This window comes from Nylanderia fulva, unplaced genomic scaffold (assembly GCF_048542155.1).
Source record: "Nylanderia fulva isolate GAGA-0341 unplaced genomic scaffold, ASM4854215v1 Scaffold328, whole genome shotgun sequence".
Lineage (NCBI taxonomy): Eukaryota > Metazoa > Arthropoda > Insecta > Hymenoptera > Formicidae > Nylanderia > Nylanderia fulva.
In genome coordinates this window covers 111,702-121,104 of record NW_028190398.1, presented here as the reverse complement: position 1 = coordinate 121,104, position 9,403 = coordinate 111,702, and positions in this window count along the sequence as shown.

The window sequence follows — 9,403 nt, the reverse complement described above, 5'->3', positions numbered from 1 at the left end:
AATTCATTGATGTGAATACGTCGACTTAGAGCCGAAAAAAAATTCCAAAAACATCTTGTTGTGTTCGTTCTTTCGACGTTTTCCGACGATTTTCTAACCGTTTAATGTTGCAATATTTAGGGTTCACCATACCGCAGGGGCATCGTCGAGCATTCGATGCTTTTTTTCATATTTTTTCCCTAAACTCCCAAATGAAACGCACTTGTAAATTCCTTAGCGAACACGAAACGCATCGTTTGCAAAGGCCTATATTTTCCACAAACTATATTTTCTGGTTCCCCCCCAAAATCATAATTCTCCAATCTCAATAAATTTGGGATACCCACGCACTACATTTCACAAAACCCTTTTCCGGGGGGTTGTTTTGGGGCTTTTAGTTTAAATTAGATCTCATCGTTATATTCTCAATGGCTCTCATTTTTGTTTTACTATGCTGGATTGAAATTTATAAAATGGGGGGCCTTCCAATTTACTTCTCGTGAAAAATCTACATAGGCTTGACCATCACAAAATCTGTTCCAAATCCTCTTTGTTTTTAAATTAAATTCCTTCATTAAAAAAATTCGACATTTTTTAATTTTGTCTCCAAATTTTTCAAACCATGTCTGACATTGCTATTTTTTGGGTGTAGTTTCATGACTAACCGGTAGTTAAACATTCTTGGATTGTAAACCACGATATTGAAGCTGCATACCCGTGGGAGCAGATATGGCATCGTTTTTCCAAATTTATTCTGATCCAATGTTTAATCTTTTCAATTAAAATTTTTTCCTGTACCACACCCCCTTGCCACTTCGTACGTCGCAAAATTTGTTTTTATCTTGTAAAACTTGCATACTCCATAAAAGCCTTTTCGATTTTTGTTAAAATTGCACAATTTGCGATAAATCAAGTGCGTCAATCTCCCAAATTCTTCCGATCTTTCTCGCGCGTCAGCTTCTATGGGATTAAAATCCATTCTCGTCATCGGTTTTGCTCTGTCTGCTTTTTTCAGATCTTTTTTTCCCGCGCTTCTCCGATTAATTCAGCAACGTTCTCAAAGTTTTTTTTTGTTTTTCCCTTTTCCCGACCCTTTCTTTTTTTCTTGCCTTCGTAAAACAGACTCAAATTCTTAAAGGCATCCGTGAAAGTCTCAAATGTACCTTTGAGTTCACTCAAATCCCCCCAGGGTTTTGAACAAAGAACGCGAAAAAAGTTTTTTTCGGCTCGTTTTATATTAAACGAAAGGGTTAAATTTAAAAAACCCCTTTTTTTTTCTTTTTTTTTTTTAAAATAAACCCGGCCATTTGAAACACTTACTTCGTCATTATTTGACACTGTTTCTAATTTCCCAGAATCGGGAAAAAATCGTACAAATTAAATGATCTAATTCTAGGTCTTTTTGGATAGTAACATCGATAGTGCAACAAAAATTCGTAAATTTTTCGAGAGTTTTAATTTCTTAAATTTTTTAATTTTTCTTTTCTTACCTCTTTAAATCGCCTTTTCCCATGGTATCTTTCCTACCGAAAGGGGATTCCCAATAGTGTTTCGCACTTCTAAACCCCCGCATTTTCTGTTATTTAATGCGCATTGAAAAATTCCACAGTTTTCGATGCCAAGGTTTATTCGAATCTAATTTTTAAAGTCTTATTGCTTTTTCCGACTTTGTCGTGTATTTTGTTAAAAAACGAGTTTAAAACTCTGATTTTTTTTTCCCCAATAATTGTATTCCTTTTCCCCTCCCGGGCAAATTTGATAGAGGGATTATAATCATTTATAAACCTTTCCGATCCTTGGGGGAAAAGATCTACAATCCCTTTTTGCGAAATTTTTTCTACCGACTTCGAAGTGAAAACGTCTCAAAAAAACAAATTTCTCAAAACCGGGCCGGGGAAAATCGAACCGACACTTTCTGTATATTTTAGTTTCCGTTTTTTCGTCCATGCAAACGAGTTATGTTTATGATTCTGATCATTTATTAACCGATCGTAAAACGTTGGCAAACATTTTCATCTGGAATTTCACACTTACGTATTTTTGAAAAAACGAGCACTTCTTCTCCTTGGCGATTTTCCTAATAGGACATCTTTTATCCAAATCATAAAATGATGTGCTGATATTTCTAACGTTGATATTCCATCGCCAGAAGTAATGAAAACCCTTTTTATTGGGTTTCGGACGAACAAATAAAAAACAATCACTTTAATTTTATCCATAATCTAGAATACACGGATCTAGCGATTATTCGTGATGCCTAACTTTTCTTTATCATTCATTCCGTAAATATTCAACCCCAAACGGACCCTTTCCATTTAAGGACTCAAAGTCCCCAAAAACCACGTCGCGGAAACCCTATGCAAGTCATGCATTTTACATTATTGGACGATTGTCGCCAAAATTGTCCCTTTTCTCAATTTTGCGAAAATATCATTAAATTCGATTTTAATTGGTAACCTTTTTAATTCGTTTTATGTATCTACCCGAGTGGGTTTCTCTCGGGTTAGTAACCACACGTTAATAGATACCATTTTTCTACTGTCGGGAGTTGCCATTAGAAAGGAAAAACAATACTGCAGATTCAACCCAATCTACTATGTTTCGACAAACAATCGTGTTCTAATAAATAAATTTCCGGGAAAGCAAATTTCTATCTTCTCGTTTTTCCATTGACAAACCCTCGGGTTTAAAAACAGGGGAAAACCCCCTCCAAATTTTTAACGATTATCCTTGGGAAAATCTTTAATTTCACCCTTTTAAAACTTCATGCAATTCGTTATCAATTCTTTTTCCCGGGATTGGGGGATTTGTATACTTCGTTAAATCCGAAATTTTATGTTTGTGTAGAAAAGCCCTACTTTTTAAAAAAGGTTTGATCATTTTATTTTTTTTTGTGTACATTGTAAAATTCAAAGCTGGGAATTCCCCAACCACCTCATTTATTTTGTCATTGTCGCTTTTTCCCCTCGACAATTCATATTCTATTTTTGCAACTTTCCTTTAAAAGATCATCGATGACGTGGAAGACGAAATTTTTTAGTAATGAGGATTTTTTCTTTCAAAACCCCTTGAAAGCCTTATACATTTTATTAATCTACCAAAATTTTTCCCCACCCCTTTAGTTTCTTGGGGATCCTCGAAAAGAATTTTCAAATCTGATTCAAATTTTTAGGATCTTTTTCCCGGGGGACTACCTTACCAAAGTTTCTTGTAAAGGCAGAGGGAAATGAATGTTTCACCTTTTCCTAAAAAGGTTCATTATATAAATTTCTTTATTTTAAAAAGTGCTATTTTAAATCATTTAAATTTTTTTTTTCTTCAATACAATTAAGCAAAAACTGCAATACGTAGGGGTGTTTTTTTACTCTACTGCCATTCTTAAAAAAATACTTTTTCATTTAAAAATTGGAACTCTGGAATTCAGTAATTATTTTTCATTTTACAACTAGGTTTTAAATTTTTGAGGACCTTTTTTTTGAAAATGGCTTGACCTTTTAATTTTTTAATTTTTTTTTAGATAGGGGGAGAAGGGCGAAAAGGGTAAAGAAGACGAGTAGGCGAAAGAGGGGGAAAAAGACGTACGAGAGTGAAAGAGGGGAAGAGGGTGAGAGAGGGGCAAAAGGGGGGAAAGGGACAAAAAAAGGTCAAAGGGGGAGAGGAAAAAAAGAAGTAAAGAACGAAGAAGGGGGAGAGGACGGGGTAAATTTTAAAGAATGGGGTCTATTTTTTAAAAGAAAAAGGGGTTGAAAGCCCAAAAAGGGGAAAATGGAAAACCCCCCAAAAAAAGGGGGGGAAAAATTAAAATTTTTTAAAACAAAAAATTTTAAAGGGAAAAAATATTTTTAAAATTTTTGAAAAATTTGAGTTAATTAAAATTTTTAAAAAACAAACATTTTAAAATTTTGAAAATAAAGGGTTTTAAGATGACCAAAATTTTTGGCCCCTGGGTAAAAAACAAAATTTAAAGCCCCCCGGGTTTCCCCCCGGGGGTTGTTTCCCCTTTTTTCTTTTATAACAAAAAAAATTTTTTTTTATTTACGCTTTAAATTTTAACCTTCTTTAAAATTGGGAAATTAATTTTTATTTTTTTTAAAAGGGGTGGAAAGTAAGGTACATAAAATGGAAAATTTAGAGAGAATTTTGGAAAAGGGGTGAAAATTGGGGAAATAGGGTGGAAAGAGGGAAAAGGGTAAGAGGAAAAGGGGAAGAAAGGGTGAAAGGGACAAAAGGGTGAGAGAGGTAAGATGAAAAGAGGAAAGGGGATGAAAGAGGAAAAGGGGGGACAAAGTGAAAAGAAAATTTTTCCCCTTTTTTTTAAAAGGGGTCTCCTTTTTTTGGTTGGCCCCCGTTATTTTAACCCCCTGGGTTTTTTTTGGGGCGGAATTGGGGTGGGGGGGGGTTTCCCTTTTTGGCCCCCTCCCCGGCCCCCTTTTTTTGGGGCCCGGGCCCTTTTCCCCCCTTCCCCGGTTCCCCCGTTCCGCCGGGCCTGCCCGGGTGCCCGCGGCCCCCGCTGGCGCCCCCGGTGGCCGCCGCCGCTTGGCCCCCGGGGCCCGGCCCCCGGTCCCGGGCGGTCCCGCGGCCGCTCCCTTTCCCCGGGCTCCCCGGGTTCCCCCCGGAGGGGTCCCGGGGGGGGTTCCCCCGGTCTGCCCCCGGGGTGTCTCCTGAGGGGAGGCAAAAGGGGTGGGCAAAGGGAGGAAGGGGGTTTGGGAGAAGGGGGGGAGGGGTGGGGGGGGGGTGGGGTGGGGGTTGGAGGGGGGGGGAGTTGGGGGGTGGTGAAGTGGTGGATTTTTAGGGAAGAAAAGAGAAAGAAGAAGAAGAAGAAGAAGAAGAAGAAGACGACGTTACTTCATTTTTCATGAAAAACGTCATTTTTGACCGCTTGTATCTCCAGAACGGCTTGACCGATTTTATTTTTTCTTGGCTCAAATTACTCGTGGCGATGCCGCCTTTCAGTTTATATTACGTGCAATTCAAAATTTTTTATATTTTAGTAGTTCTACACCCCCAAAAAATGGACTTTGATGGTGCAGGATAAGGAGACTTGTAGTGTCTTTTAAGGTCTTTTAGGGTTTGAACATGGCTGGAGACACTACCGCGTCTCCTGATTACGCGAACAAATTCGTGATATTAACACATACGCTGACGAACGGGGTCAAATCCGCCGGGACACACACACCCGCGAGAGGGAAACGCGAGACCCCGACAATGACGACAAAAAATATGACGTTGTGTACGGACGAACAGAGAGTGACGCTAGACATCGACAAGGCCCGCAGGAGCCTTTTTCATCGTTAAAAGAAGCACGGCAAATGATTCCGGAATTTGACGGGACGGCCCAACATAAATTACAGAAATTTCTAAGCACATGCACGTACGCCATGACAAACATACACCCTGCTAACGAAAGAGGATTGGTGGGAGCTATCCTATGCACGAAACTCAAAGGCAAAGCAATGCTAGATTTTCAAACGCGAGATATACGGACGTATGACGAACTGAAGCAACAGTTGGAATGTACGTATCAGAATAGGCGAAGCACTACGCACCTACAGATAGAATTCAATTCCTTAAAACAAAAGGCAAATGAAGGCGCGCAAGCTTTCGGAACGCGCGTCGATACCTTAGCTATGGAGTTATATGAATCTATGACGGAGGGAGAAGATCACTCCCCCATTGAAAAGCGGATCATACTAAGAACTATACAAAAACAAGCCTTGCAAAATTTCCAAATAGGACTACGCGACGAGATACAACTACTTATTCGTTCTCGAAATTACCAAACACTGCAGGAGGCAATAACTGCCGCAACCGCCGAAGAAAAAGTAAAGGGCACAACTACAACGCGATCTAGCAATTACACAAATCGAAATCGCTATGAGGGAGCGCCGTCGCGATCATCAAAAAATGCCGTACAATGCTATAAATGCGGAAAATCGGGGCACTACGAGCGAGAATGCCGTAACAGTAAATACGCGCTTCCGAAACCCGAGAAGTCAGATCGCGTAATCACAGCGGAAAAGTTTTGCAACCACTGCAAAAAACGCGGACACAGCCGTGAAGAATGCTGGACGATAAACGGGCGGCTAAAAACGACATCAAATCGCGACAGAATGAATGAGGAAAAAAAAAGCGTAACGTAAATTTAACCAAGAGTCGAAAGAAGCCGAAAAAGAGTGATACGGATTCCGAGCAAAGCAGTACCAGTTACGAACGCGACAGCAACGAGGGAGACTCGGAAGGAGAGACCCCGGCACGCGCCGTCGAGTATCGCGTATCACACCTACGACCCACACTACAAGAGAGCGCGGGTTTAGATTTAATTACACTACCGATGAGCGAAGCTAAGAATGGCGCAGTTAAAATGCTATTCGATTCAGGGGCAACTATTTTGTTAATAAAACTGAAACATCTAAAAGATGACGCACTAATTTATAAAGGAAAAATAACGCTCATTGGCATTACGGGACACAAAGCGCGAACAATAGAAAAGACGCAGGCGACAATTGACATAGGAGGTCGGAAAATAAAGCACACAACATACGTCGTCAAAGACGATTTTCCCATGGAATACGAAGGAATTCTCGGGATAGATTTTTTGCGGAAACAGGGAGTTAACTGTAATTTCAAAAAACGGGAACTCACCATAGGAGATGCCGTGTTAAATCTACAACCATACGAAAGGATCCGATTACAGCCGCGCAGCGAAACAATTATCCGAGCCGCCACAAATAAAAATAGCGCAGGAATCGTAAGAGCCGAACAAACTGTACCCGGTGTGTATATAGGACGATGCCTCGTGCAACCAGAGGGCTACGTGTGTCCAGTCAGTGTCATAAATACAACCGACGAAGTTGTCGAGTTAAGAACGCCGCTAATAACTATAGACGAAATAGAGGGGGAAATGAAGCATAAAATAACCCTTATACGAAAAGAAATTCCGAAGTATTCGAGCAAAAGAAATCGGGTAGTATGATAATTATTACGGACGGACCATCTCAACGTAGAAGAACGACAGGCTATACACAGGATATGCGAAGAATATTGCGATTTATTTCTTTTGAATGGAGAACCACTGAGCTGCACCGCGACCGTGGAACATGAAATAACCACGCGCGTTGATTCAGCACCGGTCAACGTACGACCGTACCGCCTGCCGGATAAGCATAAGGCGGAGGTAAATAAACAAGTTAAAGAGATGCTAGATGCTGGCATTATCAAGTCAAGCGTTAGCCAATGGAACGCTCCACTGTTAGTAGTGCCGAAAAAAGCTGACGCATCCGGAAACTCAAGACTAAGGGTAGTTGTAGATTTCAGAAAGGTAAATGACCTTACAGTAGGCGACTCGTTTCCGTTACCAAACATCACAGACATTTTGGACCAGCTGGGAAACGCTAAATACTTTACAACGCTCGATTTAACATCAGGTTACCACCAGATACCGATGGCTGAATACGATAAAAAGAAAACGGCTTTCTCAACTCCTTTTGGACACTATGAGTTCAACAGAATGCCATTTGAACTAAAGAATGCACCCGCGACCTTCCAACGACTAATGAATTCAGTACTGACTGGAATTCAAGGACTCAAATGTCTCGTATATCTCGACGACATTGTCATATATGGGTCAAGTTTAGAGAATCATAATAAAAGGCTCAGGGAAGTATTACGGAGATTACGGACACACAACATGAAATTGCAGCCAGATAAATGTGAATTTTTACGAAAAGAAGTTATATACTTAGGGCACATAATCTCGGAAAACGGTATATTACCGGACCCATCAAAATTAGAGGCGGTAAAAAATTTTCCGACGCCGCAAAAAGTTAAAGATGTACAGGCATTTATAGGACTCGCCGGTTATTATAGGAAGTTCATTCAGGATTTCTCAAAGATCGCAAAACCCCTGACTAGATTGACAAAAAAGGGCGAAACCTTTGGATGGAACAGCGAGCAACAAATTGCGTTCGATATTTTAAAAGATAAGCTAATAACGGCACCGATATTACAATATCCAGATTTTAGTAAGGAATTTAATATAACTACAGACGCGTCCGATTATGCAATCGGAGCCGTGCTCTCACAGGGGCTCATAGGCAATAACCGCCCTGTTGCTTACGCAAGCAGAGTGCTATCTCGCGCGGAGCAGAATTACAACACAACTGAAAAAGAATTATTAGCGATTGTATGGGCCGTAAAACATTTTAGACCATACGTATACGGGACCAAATTCAAAATCATTACGGATCATAAATTATTGGTATGGCTATTTAACGTGAATGACCCCGGCTCAAGGTTGATTCGCTGGAGATTAAAATTAGAAGAATACGATTACGAAATCATACATAAGGCCGGACGTGCGAACGCAAACGCTGATGCATTGAGTCGGAACGTAATCCGAAACGCTGACTCAACCAAAAGGACGGAAGGTATATGCAAGATAGAAAAAGAAGAGGTAAACGACGCTAAGAATGAAAGGATGTACACCGAAGAGAAAAAACAACAGATACTGTATGAATATCACGATGCGCCCATTGGAAGACATCAGGGAATAGAAAGAACAATTAAGAGAATTCGTTTAGATCATGATTGGCCGGGTCTAACAAAAGACGTCGAGAAATACATCGCCAAATGCGAGTCATGTCAAAAAAATAAATTGTCGCGGAAAAATAAAGCACCATTAATAATTACAGATACGCCTGATAAGCCATTTGAAAAATGTGCGTTGGACATTGTAGGGCCGCTAACAATAACTACGAATGGGAGTAAATATTTATTAACATTCCAAGACACCCTAACAAAATTTAGTAAGGCGATTCCAATACCGAACCAGGAAGCCGGCACAATCGCAAAGGAGTTCGTAACGAAAATAATCCTAGAACACGGGATACCGGAGAAAATTTTGACAGATCAAGGGACAAACTTTTTAAGTGAAATATTTAAGGACACATGTAAACTGTTAAAAATCAAAAAATTACAAACAACCGCGTATCATCCGGAAACAAATGGGGCACTCGAACGATCACATAGGACATTAGCAGAGTATCTTCGCCATTATGTTGACGCTGATCAAACAGACTGGGACGAATGGACACCTTATGCAATGTTTACTTATAATACGACCCCGCACAGTGCAACGGGGTACACGCCGTTTGAATTAATTTACGGACATCAGGCCAACCTACCGACGGCATTAACAAAACCACCGAGGGCCACATACAGTTACGATGATTACGCTCAAGAGCTTAGGGAAAGATTAAGGGTCACACAACAAATTGCGAAGGATCGCGTAAACGAAGAGAAAATCAAATCGAAAAAATATTATGATAAAGACGCGAAAGAAATACAATTTAAAGTCGGCGATAAAGTGCTTATATATGACGATACGCTACGACGCGGACGATCAAAGAAACTTGACGCCTTATGG